This window comes from Pseudophryne corroboree, chromosome 5 (genome assembly GCF_028390025.1).
Source record: "Pseudophryne corroboree isolate aPseCor3 chromosome 5, aPseCor3.hap2, whole genome shotgun sequence".
NCBI lineage: Eukaryota > Metazoa > Chordata > Amphibia > Anura > Myobatrachidae > Pseudophryne > Pseudophryne corroboree.
Genome location: NC_086448.1, coordinates 8,351,783 through 8,370,441, shown reverse-complemented (window position 1 = coordinate 8,370,441; position 18,659 = coordinate 8,351,783). Strand labels below are relative to the sequence as shown.

Sequence of the window (18,659 nt, the reverse complement as noted above, 5' to 3'; positions counted from 1 at the left end):
TCACAAAATGATGTGATTAGTACATATAATGATATGTGGCATGCCTACAGTATATTCTGTGTGTGATTGCAGCTGTATCTGCATACAAAAAACGTTGCTACTGCAAATACAGGTGCAGTCGCACGCAGAATATAGGCATGCCACATATCATTTTAGTAATTAGAGTCTGCTAGAGCATCTTATTCGGAGTTGTATGGGACCTATCAGCTCACTCACACCAGACATCTCCTGCTGCATGGCGTATTGAGGAAAGATGTATGTGGACACATCTGTAGAACACCTATGAAACATGAGGTACAACATTGGCATACAGGATGGCAGTTTAAACAAACTATATGACCCCATAGAAATAATGTTTTAATTACTCAAGATCTAGGATAGAGGCCCAAGGCCAGTATAAATAAATGGAATTATATATATAGTGGAAGCTAGTTACAGCATTGATTGATTGATTGATTGATTGATTGATTGATTATACAAACATTCATAACTAAAAAGAGATATGTGCCTTGCAAACTGGAAGACCGTTAACATTACCCCAGTAAAGTACAGGCCAGTAAAGTACAATGAAAAGCGGTACATGATATAATTGTCCTTGGGTCCTCCCACACAGTGTTATGTTGTATATTAAAAAGGACATGCACAGTTTAACAAACAAAGCACTTCATTGACAGGGACTGCCACTTTTCTGGTTGAAGTGCTTGGTTTGTTCATGCCCCCACAAAACAAACTACCAATGTGCTTTCGGCAGCTAACAGTGTTATTAATCATTGCTGCACTTAATAAATGTCATTCTCCTCATCTGATTCCTCACTCTCATCAGTGCCAATATCATCACCACACAATATAAACTCATACCCATAGGAATCCATGGTTGCAGAAGTCTCTATACTTTGTTGTTGTAATTGGAGGCACAGGTCTTCCATAGCATTTGTAGTTAATTTTTATGGAAGTAGCCTCCTTCATCTGTAGGAGTGTTTCTGCATTTTTTGGAAGTAGCCTCCTTCATCGATTTGCTCACAAGGTTCCCAGCTGTGCTGAACATGCCCTCCAAGAACACATAATACATGGCAGACGTAGGCCCTCATTCAGCTTCAGTAACAGAATCTGCAAAATCGCAAAATCTGCTACTGAAAAAATTTCACGCTGGAGGCCGCCCATCACAGGGCAAGTCCACCCAGCCTGAGAAGCTCCCCCCAGCCCTGCGACCACATTTAAAAATGTGAATACAATGTAGGCATCGAGACCATCGGGCTTATCAGTAGCCCCCCTGCAAACGCAGCACAGCTGCATATGCAGGCGCACCGGCGCCATGTTTTCCTCCGCAGCGACCGCATGTGATGTCATGCGGTCACCCCTAAAACAGTCCGGACATTCCTGCATTGTTCAGACCACTCCCCCCTAACACCACATAGCCCCCCCATGCCCTCCTCTGTCAATCACAGTACGATTGCATCATGACGGGTTGTGCTCACACTGAGATGCATGCGCAATACAAATCTATCTGCGTAAATGCAGCTTTGCGTTTCTTACTAAATGAGGACCATAGTGTGGAAGTCAGGTAAACCATGCCATTCATTGATTGATTATATTAACAGGGTGCGTAGCTTAAGTACACTAAAGTGAGTATGTACAAGGGGCTCCAAGTTGTCTCTTTTCCGCCAAGTATTCTAAGGGACCGTGAGAAGCTAATTTGTGCATTTTCATTAATCGTCCACCATTCTAATAATGCTTACTGTATCAGAATGAGTCATGGAAGAGGTGTCAATATATGTGGGCAATTTGTATTAGCATAACCAGATGTTATAATGTTGTTGTTTAACTCTTGGTGTGCGGAGTTGACTCATCACCAGTGGGTCTGTTGGAAAAGGTCATTTTTTTCCTGCCAGCAGCATTTGATGGAGAAGCCTAAGCAGGAGACATCATCGTGTCATGTGCCACTTGCGCTGACAACTTGCTGCCAAGGAGCTATTTGCATTTTTTAAGATGTGTCTGTCATGTTAACTTACCTCCATCATATGGTTCTCTCTGCATGCCGTGTTTCCTGGTTCACTCTGTGCATGCTATTCCCTGCATTGCTTCTCAGTTAGCTCTGAAATCAAGTTGGAGAAGGGACCTCTGATGTCACCCGGGGAGGAGCCACGTCACCAGGGGGATGAGCTATGGCCGAACAGGGTACCCAAAATGTACCCTTGCGGGCTCGCTTTGCTCGCCGTGCTTTGGATACGGTGGGTCGCTATGCTCGCCACCTGGTTACTAAAGGGAGTATTGGTGGTGTGGATATAGAATAACTATCCCGCTGACCTAGCTCCTCCCCCTCATGTGGTGGCTACTCCCCTTGATGTCAGAGTTCCTTTAGCCCACTTGATTCTAGCATCTACCATTGCCTCTCTTTCCAGTTTGACAGTGCAACTAGGCAAAGCACAGCATGAGTGCAGCCATCTTGACTCATCATGTGATCACTACTGCACCTATTTGGCTCCAGTATAATTTCACATGATCACTGCAGCCTATCCGCTCCCAGGACAGACTATTGAAACCTTCTGTTCCAAGTTATTTCTTGTTTCTTCTCTGGTGGGAATATCTCTTGGTAAAAGTGCTTCTCACCTGTGGTGCTACAACTTCAATCAACTCCAGTATGCTTCAGTCTGCAACCTCCCATATCTGCTGATTTATCCAGCTGCATTTTACTCCTTGGGACAAGTCCATAAAAGCATCCTGTGGATTCCCTGGTTTCTTGTATGCAGTTATCCCATAACTTTCCTGGGAGCAAGTTCCCTCTTATGCCACCTGTGCCAGTACTACTGCTGCAGCAGAATGCTCATTCCAGATGGTTATATGTCATTCTCTGTCAGCACAGAGATCCTCAGTTACCCATATACAGATGGGTCCTCTATTATCTTGGCTTGCTGAGGCGTTATTCGCGATCAAGCATACGCAGCGTGCCTGGGCGGAAGGAGGCACGCCTAGTCGTAGGGAGGCACACAGTGTGTTTGGCGTTACCTTTGAGTGTAATACCTGCAATCATTCACCAGATGTCGCTTTTTAAAATCACCAATGCACATGCGTGTTGTCTCCATTAAAATACAATACTGAACTACAGAGTAGAACTATTTTACTGGTGCGTCTCATTACGCTACATTATGCTACAGAATGTCATACAGTATATAACAGTATATACAGTACAGACGCAAATAGTACAGCATATACAGATGTAAACAAACGTGCTACAAGTACAGTATGGTCTATTGATGTTAGGCATCATGTGTATGTGAGCGTCCAGAGCCCGTAGTAGTAAGTATAATGGGGAGAGCTAAAAGCTCTTAACTAAGTTCCTGGATGCCAAATCACCGTCCCTAGTATCTCTGTACAGTATTTTCTATTTGAGTACTAAATAGCACGAACAGCTTGTAACGTACTCTGCTGTAACGGCTACAGCAGCAAGTGTTATCTTTCTAAGTATAATGGAGAGAGATAAAAGCTCCTCCCTAAGTTCCTGGATGCTAAATCACCGTGCTTAGAATCTCTGTACAGTATTTTCTATCAAGACAGAAACCCTGCATCCCGTGCAAGCTGTGCGGACAACTGTAGGGGACCCAACACACGGTTGCTTGCCATTTCCCGTAGCGGTGTCATATAAACTAGTGGTTGGTCTGCTCCGAAAGCCAAGAGTCTTCTCTTTTGTATGGTACTAGTCCCGAATCTCTGGGACACCCATAACCAGAGATATCAGGATGCAAAGTGTACCCATTTTCCCATAGACTTTAATGGGCCCATTAATTCATAACCACCATGGGTTCCGACACTTGCCATGAGCCTTGTGGGGGTCACAGAAACTTGAGGTTGGTATCTTCTGGTAGCTAATCATCTCCCCTTCCATACCAACTTAATCCTGAGCTGATTTGACCCTCAAAACCGGAAATATTAAGCTTTAAGCCCATTTTAATTGAATTGAATTTAATAGCTCACATAAACCGAACGTCAATGGACCATTACTTTGTACACATTATTTTTATTTATTGATTTATTGGTTTCTTTTTTTGGGTCTCGACAGACAATTAATATTTTCGACAGCGTCTCTGAACTCCACTGGTTAATCCCCACCTCCCCCCCCACCCTTCTCTTTATGTCGTTAAGTGACTTGGACAATCATATTGCAGAACACGGTATTAAGCCACCACCTCCCCCTACCCCAATCCCACTTCCTATTGTCAGGTTGCAATAAATGTACAACACAATACTGTACTGTTTATTAAAATCAGATAGAGAACTGCAGCCACTTTGAGAGATGTGCAAATGGTACAGTAGCAGTGATCCCTTCTCATAAAGTACAACACAGATTCTCTAATGCCAACGATCTTCAGTACTGCGTTGCACAAACAGTTGCGTCAGAATACACTAATTTCTATTTATTGGTATGTCTACGGGTGCTCATTGCCGCTGTGTATTTTAGATGGTGGAATCAGACACTCATGAAGATGCACCCTGATTTATGCGAAACCTGTGTGCACCTTTCCATTGTATGTATTACTATGGATTACACAGAATTTCTTTTTTAATAAAGTTAATGTCAGGGAAAAAATATAGATTGGCACTTTGGGAATCAAACCTAGAACTCTCAGCGTGGGAGGCAGGAGCCTTCACTGCTAGCCCACATCGCTGGATGGAAGATACATAAGTTCATGTGTAAAAATAATGCAAGCAGCGATTCCATTCCGTTGGTGTTCGTTTATGCCGTTAGGGGACTCAGACGCTTATTTAGTGCACTGTACATACTTTAAAGTCAATGAGCTACATTATTCCTTTCACACATTAGTTGCGTCTGCATACATAAATGTTTTAACATGTTCATTTGCGTCTGTATGAACTATTTTTATTTTTTTTACTCTCCGTCTGACCATTGGTCACCATCTATGTGTACAGTATGCAGTACAGGACTGTATATGGGTGGTCATTCCGAGTTGATCGCTTGCTAGCAGGTTTTAGCAGTCGTGCAAATGCTAGGCCGACTCCCACTGGGAGTGTATTTTAGCTTAGCAGAAGTGCGAACGAAAGGATCGCAGAGCGACTACAATGTTTTTTTTGTGTGCAGTTTCTGAGTAGTTTTGAACCTACTCAGTGCTTGCGATCACTTCAGACTGTGTAGTTCGTTTTGACGTCACAAACACGCCCTGCGTTCGCCCAACCACGCCTGCGTTTTTCCTGGCATGCCTGCGTTTTTCCGAACACTACCTGAAAACCGTCAGTTGACACCCAGAAATGCCCACTTCATGTCAATCATTCTGCGGCCACCAGTCCGTGATTAAACTCAGCAACCTAAGCTATCCTTCAGCTTCTCTAGCTGCTTTTTGTTAGGACTTTATCCTTATTGTTTGTCTGGCCTGCAGTACCTATGTGCTGCTAATTTGGTTGGACATTTTCTTTCTCCCCACATATAGGAGTTAATCTGTTTTCCCTGTTTAATCACCTGCCCCACTGCTACGCAGTCCTACCCCTCACCATACACCTTGCTGGTCATGGACTGTTTTTCCTGGAAAGTATTCTTCTACATTCAAGCTCACAGTCTGTCCTACCAATCTAATCTCATGTTCCTGTACCTTGGATTTCCAGCTCACCATTTGTCTGCACGTCCCTAACATAAGGTTACATGTGTCTGTGAAAACCTGCAATGCCTGATACAATGTGTTATGTCTGATACCATTTCTTTTTTACTCAAGACTCAGATCATCTGCATCCTTGCTGTTATTCATGTTTTGGACTTTCTATCTTTTGCAGTGTCTGTGGAAATCTGTGTGGCTTGATACCATTTACCTTGTACCCAAAACTCAGTTCATCTGTCTTTTCAAGAATTCTTTTTTCTTACCAAATTGACCTGCATTCCCTGACACTACACCATTCTTGTATAATAATTAGAGATGAGCGCCGGAAATTTTTCGGGTTTTGTGTTTTGGTTTTGGGTTCGGTTCCGCGGCCGTGTTTTGGGTTCGACCGCGTTTTGGCAAAACCTCACCGAATTTTTTTTGTCGGATTCGGGTGTGTTTTGGATTCGGGTGTTTTTTTAAAAAAACCCTAAAAAACAGCTTAAATCATAGAATTTGGGGGTAATTTTGATCCCAAAGTATTATTAACCTCAAAAAACATAATTTACACTCATTTTCAGCCTATTCTGAACACATCACACCTCACAATATTATTTTTAGTCCTAAAATTTGCACCGAGGTCGCTGTGTGAGTAAGATAAGCGACCCTAGTGGCCGACACAAACACCGGGCCCATCTAGGAGTGGCACTGCAGTGTCACGCAGGATGGCCCTTCCAAAAAACCCTCCCCAAACAGCACATGACGCAAAGAAAAAAAGAGGCGCAATGAGGTAGCTGACTGTGTGAGTAAGATTAGCGACCCTAGTGGCCGACACAAACACCGGGCACATCTAGGAGTGGCACTGCAGTGTCACGCAGGATGTCCCTTCCAAAAAACCCTCCCCAAACAGCACATGACGCAAAGAAAAAAAGAGGCGCAATGAGGTAGCTGTGTGAGTAAGATTAGCGACCCTAGTGGCCGACACAAACACCGGGCCCATCTAGGAGTGGCACTGCAGTGTCACGCAGGATGTCCCTTCCAAAAAACCCTCCCCAATCAGCACATGATGCAAAGAAAAAGAAAAGAAAAAAGAGGTGCAAGATGGAATTATCCTTGGGCCCTCCCACCCACCCTTATGTTGTATAAACAAAACAGGACATGCACACTTTAACCAACCCATCATTTCAGTGACAGGGTCTGCCACACGACTGTGACTGATATGACGGGTTGGTTTGGACCCCCCCCAAAAAAGAAGCAATTAATCTCTCCTTGCACAAACTGGCTCTACAGAGGCAAGATGTCCACCTCATCTTCACCCTCCGATATATCACCGTGTACATCCCCCTCCTCACAGATTATCAATTCGTCCCCACTGGAATCCACCATCTCAGCTCCCTGTGTACTTTGTGGAGGCAATTGCTGCTGGTCAATGTCTCCGCGGAGGAATTGATTATAATTCATTTTAATGAACATCATCTTCTCCACATTTTCTGGATGTAACCTCGTACGCCGATTGCTGACAAGGTGAGCGGCGGCACTAAACACTCTTTCGGAGTACACACTTGTGGGAGGGCAACTTAGGTAGAATAAAGCCAGTTTGTGCAAGGGCCTCCAAATTGCCTCTTTTTCCTGCCAGTATAAGTACGGACTGTGTGACGTGCCTACTTGGATGCGGTCACTCATATAATCCTCCACCATTCTATCAATGTTGAGAGAATCATATGCAGTGACAGTAGACGACATGTCCGTAATCGTTGTCAGGTCCTTCAGTCCGGACCAGATGTCAGCATCAGCAGTCGCTCCAGACTGCCCTGCATCACCGCCAGCGGGTGGGCTCGGAATTCTGAGCCTTTTCCTCGCACCCCCAGTTGCGGGAGAATGTGAAGGAGGAGATGTTGACAGGTCGCGTTCCGCTTGACTTGACAATTTTGTCACCAGCAGGTCTTTCAACCCCAGCAGACCTGTGTCTGCCGGAAAGAGAGATCCAAGGTAGGCTTTAAATCTAGGATCGAGCACGGTGGCCAAAATGTAGTGCTCTGATTTCAACAGATTGACCACCCGTGAATCCTTGTTAAGCGAATTAAGGGCTGCATCCACAAGTCCCACATGCCTAGCGGAATCGCTCCGTGTTAGCTCCTTCTTCAATGCCTCCAGCTTCTTCTGCAAAAGCCTGATGAGGGGAATGACCTGACTCAGGCTGGCAGTGTCTGAACTGACTTCACGTGTGGCAAGTTCAAAGGGCATCAGAACCTTGCACAACGTTGAAATCATTCTCCACTGCACTTGAGACAGGTGCATTCCATCTCCTATATCGTGCTCAATTGTATAGGCTTGAATGGCCTTTTGCTGCTCCTCCAACCTCTGAAGCATATAGAGGGTTGAATTCCACCTCGTTACCACTTCTTGCTTCAGATGATGGCAGGGCAGGTTCAGTAGTTTTTGGTGGTGCTCCAGTCTTCTGTACGTGGTGCCTGTACGCCGAAAGTGTCCCGCAATTTTTCTGGCCACCGACAGCATCTCTTGCACGCCCCTGTCGTTTTTTAAAAAATTCTGCACCACCAAATTCAAGGTATGTGCAAAACATGGGACGTGCTGGAATTTGCCCATATTTAATGCACACACAATATTGCTGGCGTTGTCCGATGCCACAAATCCACAGGAGAGTCCAATTGGGGTAAGCCATTCCGCGATGATCTTCCTCAGTTGCCGTAAGAGGTTTTCAGCTGTGTGCGTATTCTGGAAAGCGGTGATACAAAGCGTAGCCTGCCTAGGAAAGAGTTGGCGTTTGCGAGATGCTGCTACTGGTGCCGCCGCTGCTGTTCTTGCGGCGGGAGTCCATACATCTACCCAGTGGGCTGTCACAGTCATATAGTCCTGACCCTGCCCTGCTCCACTTGTCCACATGTCCGTGGTTAAGTGGACATTGGGTACAACTGCATTTTTTAGGACACTGGTGAGTCTTTTTCTGACGTCCGTGTACATTCTCGGTATCGCCTGCCTAGAGAAGTGGAACCTAGATGGTATTTGGTAACGGGGGCACACTGCCTCAATAAATTGTCTAGTTCCCTGTGAACTAACGGCGGATACCGGACGCACGTCTAACACCAACATAGTTGTCAAGGACTCAGTTATCCGCTTTGCAGTAGGATGACTGCTGTGATATTTCATCTTCCTCGCAAAGGACTGTTGAACAGTCAATTGCTTACTGGAAGTAGTACAAGTGGGCTTACGACTTCCCCTCTGGGATGACCATCGACTCCCAGCGGCAACAACAGCAGCGCCAGCAGCAGTAGGCGTTACACGCAAGGATGCATCGGAGGAATCCCAGGCAGGAGAGGACTCGTCAGACTTGCCAGTGACATGGCCTGCAGGACTATTGGCATTCCTGGGGAAGGAGGAAATTGACACTGAGGGAGTTGGTGGGGTGGTTTGCGTGAGCTTGGTTACAAGAGGAAGGGATTTACTGGTCAGTGGACTGCTTCCGCTGTCACCCAAAGTTTTTGAACTTGTCACTGACTTATTATGAATGCGCTGCAGGTGACGTATAAGGGAGGATGTTCCGAGGTGGTTAACGTCCTTACCCCTACTTATTACAGCTTGACAAAGGGAACACACGGCTTGACACCTGTTGTCCGCATTTCTGGTGAAATACCTCCACACCGAAGAGCTGATTTTTTTGGTATTTTCACCTGGCATGTCAACGGCCATATTCCTCCCACGGACAACAGGTGTCTCCCCGGGTGCCTGACTTAAACAAACCACCTCACCATCAGAATCCTCCTGGTCAATTTCCTCCCCAGCGCCAGCAACACCCATATCCTCCTCATCCTGGTGTACTTCAACACTGACATCTTCAATCTGACTATCAGGAACTGGACTGCGGGTGCTCCTTCCAGCACTTGCAGGGGGCATGCAAATAGTGGAAGGCGCATGCTCTTCACGTCCAGTGTTGGGAAGGTCAGGCATCGCAAACGACACAATTGGACTCTCCTTGTGGATTTGGGATTTCAAAGAACGCACAGTTCTTTGCGGTGCTTTTGCCAGCTTGAGTCTTTTCAGTTTTCTAGCGAGAGGCTGAGTGCTTCCATCCTCATGTGAAGCTGAACCACTAGCCATGAACATAGGCCAGGGCCTCAGCCGTTCCTTGCCACTCCGTGTGGTAAATGGCATATTGGCAAGTTTACGCTTCTCCTCCGACAATTTTATTTTAGGTTTTGGAGTCCTTTTTTTTCTGATATTTGGTGTTTTGGATTTGACATGCTCTGTACTATGACATTGGGCATCGGCCTTGGCAGACGACGTTGCTGGCATTTCATCGTCTCGGCCATGACTAGTGGCAGCAGCTTCAGCACGAGGTGGAAGTGGATCTTGATCTTTCCCTAATTTTGGAACCTCAACTTTTTTGTTCTCCATATTTTATAGGCAGAACTAAAAGGCACCTCAGGTAAACAATGGAGATGGATGGATTGGATACTAGTATACAATTATGGACGGACTGCCACGGTTAGGTGGTATAAAAAAACCACGGTTAGGTGGTATATATTATAATAATAATACAATTATGGATGGACGGACTGCCTGCCGACTGCCGACACAGAGGTAGCCACAGCCGTGAACTACCGCACTGTACACTGGTTGATAAAGAGATAGTAGTATACTCGTAACAACTAGTATGACACTATGACGACGGTATAAAGAATGAAAAAAAAACCACGGTTAGGTGGTATATATTATAATAATAATACAATTATGGATGGACGGACTGCCTGCCGACTGCCGACACAGAGGTAGCCACAGCCGTGAACTACCGCACTGTACACTGGTTGATAAAGAGATAGTAGTATACTCGTAACAATTAGGATGACACTATGACGGTATAAAGAATGAAAAAAAAACCACGGTTAGGTGGTAGGTATATAATAATAAATAATACAATTCTGGTCGGACGGACTGCCTGCCGTGTGCCGACACAGAGGTAGCCACAGCCGTGAACTACCGCACTGTACACTGGTTGATAAAGAGATAGTAGTATACTCGTAACAATTAGGATGACACTATGACGGTATAAAGAATGAAAAAAAAACCACGGTTAGGTGGTAGGTATATAATAATAAATAATACAATTCTGGTCGGACGGACTGCCTGCCGTGTGCCGACACAGAGGTAGCCACAGCCGTGAACTACCGCACTGTACACTGGTTGATAAAGAGATAGTAGTATACTCGTAACAATTAGGATGACACTATGACGGTATAAAGAATGAAAAAAAAACCACGGTTAGGTGGTAGGTATATAATAATAAATAATACAATTCTGGTCGGACGGACTGCCTGCCGTGTGCCGACACAGAGGTAGCCACAGCCGTGAACTACCGCACTGTACACTGGTTGATAAAGAGATAGTAGTATACTCGTAACAATTAGGATGACACTATGACGGTATAAAGAATGAAAAAAAAACCACGGTTAGGTGGTAGGTATATAATAATAAATAATACAATTCTGGTCGGACGGACTGCCTGCCGTGTGCCGACACAGAGGTAGCCACAGCCGTGAACTACCGCACTGTACACTGGTTGATAAAGAGATAGTAGTATACTCGTAACAATTAGGATGACACTATGACGGTATAAAGAATGAAAAAAAAACCACGGTTAGGTGGTAGGTATATAATAATAAATAATACAATTCTGGTCGGACGGACTGCCTGCCGTGTGCCGACACAGAGGTAGCCACAGCCGTGAACTACCGCACAGTACACTGGTTGATAAAGAGATAGTAGTATACTCGTAACAATTAGGATGACACTATGACGGTATAAAGAATGAAAAAAAAACCACGGTTAGGTGGTAGGTATATAATAATAAATAATACAATTCTGGTCGGACGGACTGCCTGCCGTGTGCCGACACAGAGGTAGCCACAGCCGTGAACTACCGCACTGTACTGTGTCTGCTGCTAATATAGACTGGTTGATATTTAAAGAGATATTAGTAGTATACAACAATACTATACTGGTGGTCAGGCACTGGTCACCACTCCTGCAGCAAAAGTGTGCACTGTTAATTAATATAATTGTACTCCTGGCTCCTGCTAACAACCTGCAGTGCTCCCCAGTCTCCCCCACAATTAATTATAAGCTTTTAATTTATACATTGATGACTGTGCAGCACACTGGGCTGAGCTGAGTGCACACAGACTGAGTCACACTGTGTGACTGACTGTGCTGTGTATCGTTTTTTTTTTCAGGCAGAGAACGGATATAGCAGAGAGAAGTGAACGGATATATTATATTAAATAAAAGTTAACTAGCAACTGCACTGGTCACTGACTGTGGTAAACTAACTCTGTCTGCGACTCTGCACAATCTCTCTCTATCTAATCTATCTATCTCTATTCTAATGGAGAGGACGCCAGACACGTCCTCTCCCTATCAATCTCAATGCACGAGTGAAAATGGCGGCGACGCGCGGCTCCTTATATAGAATCCGAGTCTCGCGATAGAATCCGAGCCTCGCGAGAATCCGACAGCGTCATGATGACGTTCGGGCGCGCTCGGGTTAACCGAGCAAGGCGGGAAGATCCGAGTCGCTCGGACCCGTGGAAAAAAAAGTGAAGTTCGTGCGGGTTCGGATTCAAAGAAACCGAACCCGCTCATCTCTAATAATAATTCCTGATTTCACTCTAATCTGTGACTTCTGATCCATCATGGCTTCAGTGTTCTGCTGTGCAACAGGATGGTGGTGTCACACAGCATGCCGGAAACCATATGCACTTACTGGGTCCAGCAGCACTGGGGGTCCTGGCTGGCAGTGGTCAGGGAGCCCCCTGCATCCACTGCTGGTATCTCTGCTCCCGGTACTGTACCTCTATCCTGGCATCTGCTTCCCTGTATGCAGTGGCTCCCACACGGATGCGAGTGCTGCTTGTTTCCTGATTTAAAGGGACAGGTGCACCAAATGTGATGTCACGTTTGGTATGAATTTTGAATTTCCTCCCTACAAAATGAGTCTCTGAGCACTGAACAGTGCCAGAGTATAGGGTCTAAGAACTAGCTCCAGTGTTAGCCTTATGTCTTCCAGCATTCTGCCTCCCTGTTCTCTGTTCTAGTTCTTTGCCTTCTTTGTGCTCCATTTCTGCTCCATACCTGCCTTCCCTGAGCTCCTTTCCAGGGTTCCTGCCATCCTAATGTCAGTTCCTGATTCCATAATTGTTCTAGACCAACCCATCCAGCTCCATCCCTGTCTGTGTCAGTCGTCTCTGTGTTCAACAGCCCAAAGTAAATACTATATAATCTCCAGTGTATTAGACAGAGGACTGCGACCTACGTGTCGGGCATAGTGAAGCCCAACCCTCCTTGCGTTGCTCCCTGGTGAACACCACCGGCACATTAGACTCCTTACCTCTGTTCTGCGTCTTATCAATACTGGTATGGGCTGCATCCTCTAATATACCTGAGGGTTTGTGATAGGCAGCTGGCATACTTATTGCAAATGTTTGATTTACAGTCAATTGTTGTTTGAAACTACTAGTCTTCTTGGTCCCCTTCCGGGATGAAGAGTCAGCAGCAGCAGCAGACCTAGTATGGAATGATTCTCTTGTGGAATCATGGATAAGAGAGGAGTCAATTATACTTTGCAAACTGGATGAGGGAGAACTACTGTACCTGCAATCATTACTGAGGAGGTTGATGACATTGGCGTGGAGATGACATGTGTTGGGATCTATCCATGCTGCTGGTAGCTGATGTTGGACTGCTTGTTATTTTTTTATTACAGGATTATTCAGACTTTTATAAATACCACTGGTGAACTTGCTGCAAATAACGTAACAGGGAAGATGTGCCTAGATAGTTAATGTTCCTACCTCTACTTACTTTGGCAACACAGATGGTACATATGCCTTTACAAATGTTTGCAGGAATTGGGACAAAATGATTAAAGATGAAAGAGGTGGATTTTCTGGTCATATGCCTTGGCATGACAATGACCTTCTTCTACTTATCATCACTGGCAAGAACTGCTTCCACTGGTGGCTGACTAATATGGGTCATACACCAGAACAACTTTCCTCCAGCCATCCAACTGACCAACCGTCCAAATTGTCTGTGCAACTAAAATGCTGCCCCACACACCTAACCAACTTTTTCTTCACATCAGCCAACCAGCCAATATTTTCATAAAACGAGCCAATTTCTCACCAACTTGTGAGGTCACAGAAATAGGCGGACAGTGTCTGCCTATTTTGCATGTTTAGAATAAATATTTATTTATTAATTATTATTATATTATACCAGCAAGACTGGTCCAATCCAGTCAATCGGGACAGCATTTTTTGAGCAAGTCTGTCAAAGGAGCCAAACCAGGTGGTAAAATATTTGTTGCTAGCCAAACTTTCCACCAGTTCATCCACCCGTGGCATCGCGTAGCCATCAGAACCATAAGCTACAAACAGAGTTGTACAATCGGGCTACACCACTCACTGGTAGACTATTTAATTACCACCAGTTGGACCACGCTCTTCGCTTCTTTTCTAACTGCACTCTATCTAGATTTAGGGATCCGGTAGGGCTTTTGCTTCACTAGTACCATGGAAGGCGTGACAATATTATGTTCATTTAAGTCCGTGTGCCCTGGTCTGGAGGAGAACATGTCCTTGTTCCATTGTAACATCTTCTCTACCTGTTTTTTTTTTTCTTCCTCTGGGGACATGAGAAGGCTCTATGGTAATCGAGGACTTTTCCAATAGTGTAAGCATCAAGCCTGAATATTTATCATGCCATGGTTTCAGTACATTTTTCATGATACAGTATATCTGCTCTCCCTTCCTCCTTCCAGAATGTCAGACCTTATAATTCATAGGGCCAACTGCCTCTATCACCTCATAAGGTCCCTGATAATGAGTGAAGACCTTGCTCTCTTGGGTTGGCATAGGACCTATCACATTTGTTCAGCAAACACGGTTTCCCTGACCACTAGATAAGCCCAAACCGGCCGTCTCTGTCATCCGGTCCCAAACTGGCATTAGAAAGCCCCACCCACTAGTTCCCACAACCCTTTACACCTTCACACTAATTAGCCACACCCATGTATAGCAGCTGTGTGTATTTCCTTTGCTGTAGCAAGGAACAATTGCCCTTATTTATTATTATTTAAGTTTCTGGAAGATTTTTCTGCTTGGCTCCCTCACTTTCGATCCTCTGACATCTCCACCATCATTATGGGTGATTTCAATCTCTCTATTGACAGTCCACAATCTCCCCATGCCTCTAAACTACTCTCTCTAACCTCCTCTCTTGGCCTCTCCCAATGGACTGACTCCCCTACTCATCAGGAGGGCCACTGCCTTGATCTTGTATTCACCAGACTATGTTCTGTTTCTGAACTCACTAACACTCCTTTCCCTCTCAGATCACAACCTTATCACATGCATGCTCTCCTCCATTACTTCAAACTCCATGTCCCTAAAGTCTACAAGGACACCTCTTACCCGCAGAAATATTAACGCTATTAATTTTCAACAACTATCTACCTCTCTGCAACCACTGCTCTCACCAATTTCTACATTCACCTCTCCAGAGACTGCTGTGTCACACCTTAACCAAACTCTAGTAACAGCACTTGATGAAGTGGCTCAAGCTACCCATCACACTCCACGTAGACTTAGATGTCAACCGTGGCACTCTAAATACACTAGACACTTACAAAAACTCTCACGTAAAGTTGAACGCCAGTGGCGTAAATCTCGTAGTTCAAGTGACTTTCTCACATATAAGACCACCTACCACTCTTATCGTAATGCTCTGGACACTGCCAAACAAACATATTTTCAATATCTCATCTCTGCTCAAGCCTCTAACCCCAAGCGACTTTTTAATACATTTAAATCACTTCTTGTCCCTCCCTCACCTAACCCACCAGCCACTGTCAGTGCGCAAGATCTTGCTTCCTATTTCAAGGACAAGATTGACAAGATCCGAAATGAAATGGTATGCTCTTCCACAGCAAGTTACCTGCTCAATTCCCTGCCTGAACCCTCTAACACCTTCTCTTCCTTTGATCCTACAAATGAAGATGAAGTATCTGCACTCTTTTCATCTGCCTACTCTAATACCTCTCCCCTTGACTCTATACCCTCACAAATTAGTAAAGCTCTGTCTACTGTGCTCATCCCAACCTTAACGAAAATCTGTAATCTCTCCCTGTCTACTGGTATATTTCCTTCTCTATACAAGCATGCAGTGATTACTTCCATTCTGAAAAAACAAAACTCTGACCCGAACTCTCTCTCTAACTGCCGTCCCATCTCTCAGCTCCCATGCCCCTCCAAGCTACTGGAGAGACTTGCCTACACTCGCCTCACACACTTTCTTAACTCACACAGCCTACTGGACCCACTTCAGTCAGGATTTCGTGCCCAACACTCCGCAGAGACAGCACTGACTAAGGTAGTGAATGATTTGGTCACTGCTAAATCTAAAGGACATTACTCTCTACTTATTCTCCTTGATATCTCTGCTGCTTTTGACACTGTTGACCACTCTCTTCTCATACAAACACTACAATCCCTAGGTATTCAGGACACAGCCCTTTCTTGGTTCTCATCCTACCTATCTAATCGCTCCTTCAGTGTTCGTTTCTCTGATTCCACCTCTCCTTCGCTACCTCTCTCAGTTGGAGTACCGCAAGGCTCAGTCCTAGGTCCTCTGCTTTTCTCTATCTATACCACATCTCTTGGCAAACTAATCAACTCTTTCGGATTTCAGTACCATCTGTATGCGGATGATACTCAAATCTTCCTATCCTCCCCTGATTTGTCACCATCTGTATTGGGCCGTGTCACTGAATGCCTTTCTGCCATTTCATCTTGGATGACATCTCGTCACCTCAAACTTAATATTTCCAAAACAGAATTAATTATATTTCCACCGGCCAATAGTAGTTTCCAACCTGATATCTCTATCACTGTTGAGAACTCTACAATCATCCCTACCCCACAAGCTCGTGCCTAGGTGTCATTCTTGACTCTGAACTGTCCTTTGTTACCCACATTCAATCTGTCTCAAGATCATGTTACATACATCTAAGAAACATATCCAAAATACGCCCTTATCTTACACAAGACACAGCAAAAACTCTAATCCATGCTCTCATTATCTCCCGCATTGATTATTGTAATAGTCTCCTGACCAGTCTTCCCAAACATATGCTCTCCCCACTACAATCCATTCTGACTGCAGCTGCGAGGCTAATCTTCCTCGCTAGACGTTCATCATCTGCAGATCCGCTCTGTCAGTCCCTCCATTGGTTACCAGTATTCTACCGTATTAAATATAAAATACTTTTACTCACATACAAGGCTATTAACCAAACTGCACCAACATACATCTCTTCACTCATCTCAAAATATCTCCCTACCCGACCTCTCCGCTCTGCACAAGATCTACGTCTCTCATCCACACGCATTACTTGTTCACACTCAATTACAGGACTTTATCCGGGCTTCACCCACTCTGTGGAATGCCCTCCCACGCACAGTAAGACTCGCCTCTAGTCTCCAAACCTTTAAATGTTCCCTGAAAACTCACCTCTTCAGACAAGCCTATCAAATTCCAGACCCACCCACATAACCTTCAGTGCTTCCCTATCTAATTACATCCTCTGTAGAGTATTCATAACATCACATATCTTGTCTTTCTTTAGTCTCACACCCTCCTGACACTTGGATAACTTTGTGGGGTATCATCATACAACCCATTAAGAACCTAGCAATCTGGTGGACCATTATGCAATAGGTAGCATCTATCCTTGTGTATCTATGCCTTTTTCCCTATAGATTGTAAGCTTGCGAGCAGGGCCTTCCTACCTCTGTCTGTCTGTTTTTACCCAGTTTTGTTCTATTACTGTTGTTCTAATTGTAAAGCGCTATATAAGAAACTGTTAATAAATAAATAAATAATAAATACATTTATCAATTAGTGATACATCCCACCCTCACAGTGAAATGTATCAACATACATCACCACCCTCACCGCCTATCGCAGCGATGTTGATCGCATATAAATGATGGTGGCCCCCAGCAATACCTGTGAGGTGGTGTGCGGGGGGGGGGGGGTCTACATCACCTCCCCTGTCTCTTCACCTGCTCCCCTGCCGGGAAGCAGGCACCAGGCTGTCCGCGGCGCCTCCTCCTTCCCTCTGCAGCCGGAAGGACCTCCGGCTATGTTGCTAGCAGGAAGATGAGATTACCTTCCGGGTCCAGGCTTCCTGTAGGAAGGTATGCCAGGGGGGAGGGGGGGTTGGTGTCTGCAGCAGGGGGCAGCGGAGGTGGTGGGTTGCGGCGGCAGGCGATAAGAAGCTGATAGGTTTCTATAGGATATCGCCATCCAAATATGGCGATACCCTGTGCGGCAAAAACACAGTGGTCGGGTGTTTGTACATACGAAAATGTAATAAAACCCCTGAAAATGGGGGTTTTATAGCATTTTCTCTTTAGTGCATCCCGCCCTGAGTGATAAATTGCACCAGCCAACCAGCTCCTGTCATTTTTCAAACACCGTCTGTGACATGGAAGTTAGGAGCTATTTGGCTGGTGCAATTTATCACTCAATGATAAATAAGGGCAAATATTCTTTAACCTACCTACCTAGCATCAGAACATGGCAAAGTACCCTATTTGCCACAGCAGGTACATAGATGCCTACATCTCTCTCACTAACATTTAAACAAGCACCCTGAGTGAGAAAATATCAAAGTGCCCCCCCCCCCACTATGCGCACTCCTGGAAAAGTGGGCATGGCCTCGCAACTTCATATTATCAAACTAAAAATAAATATATTTTCACACCCCCTCTACACACACAATTAGTAGCCTTACACATAACAGCCACTGTAGTGTTCCTTACACACAATGTCTCCAGTATAGTGCCAGATACACATAATGACTCCAGTAGTGCAGTGCCAGATAGACATGACATGCCCCCCAGCATTGCCAGATAGACATGATATGCCCCATAGCAGTACCAACTACACATGATATGCCCCCCAGCAGTGCCAGATACACATGATATGCCCCCCCAGCAG

At 45.1% G+C, this 18,659-nt stretch overlaps 1 protein-coding gene across 2 annotated transcripts in view; it reads left to right on the top strand.

The window, feature by feature from the left end:
• LOC134927080 (cytochrome P450 2B4-like) overlaps positions 1-18,659 on the top strand; it is a 535,854-nt gene that overhangs the window by 460,490 nt on the left and 56,705 nt on the right. The window lies entirely within an intron of this gene.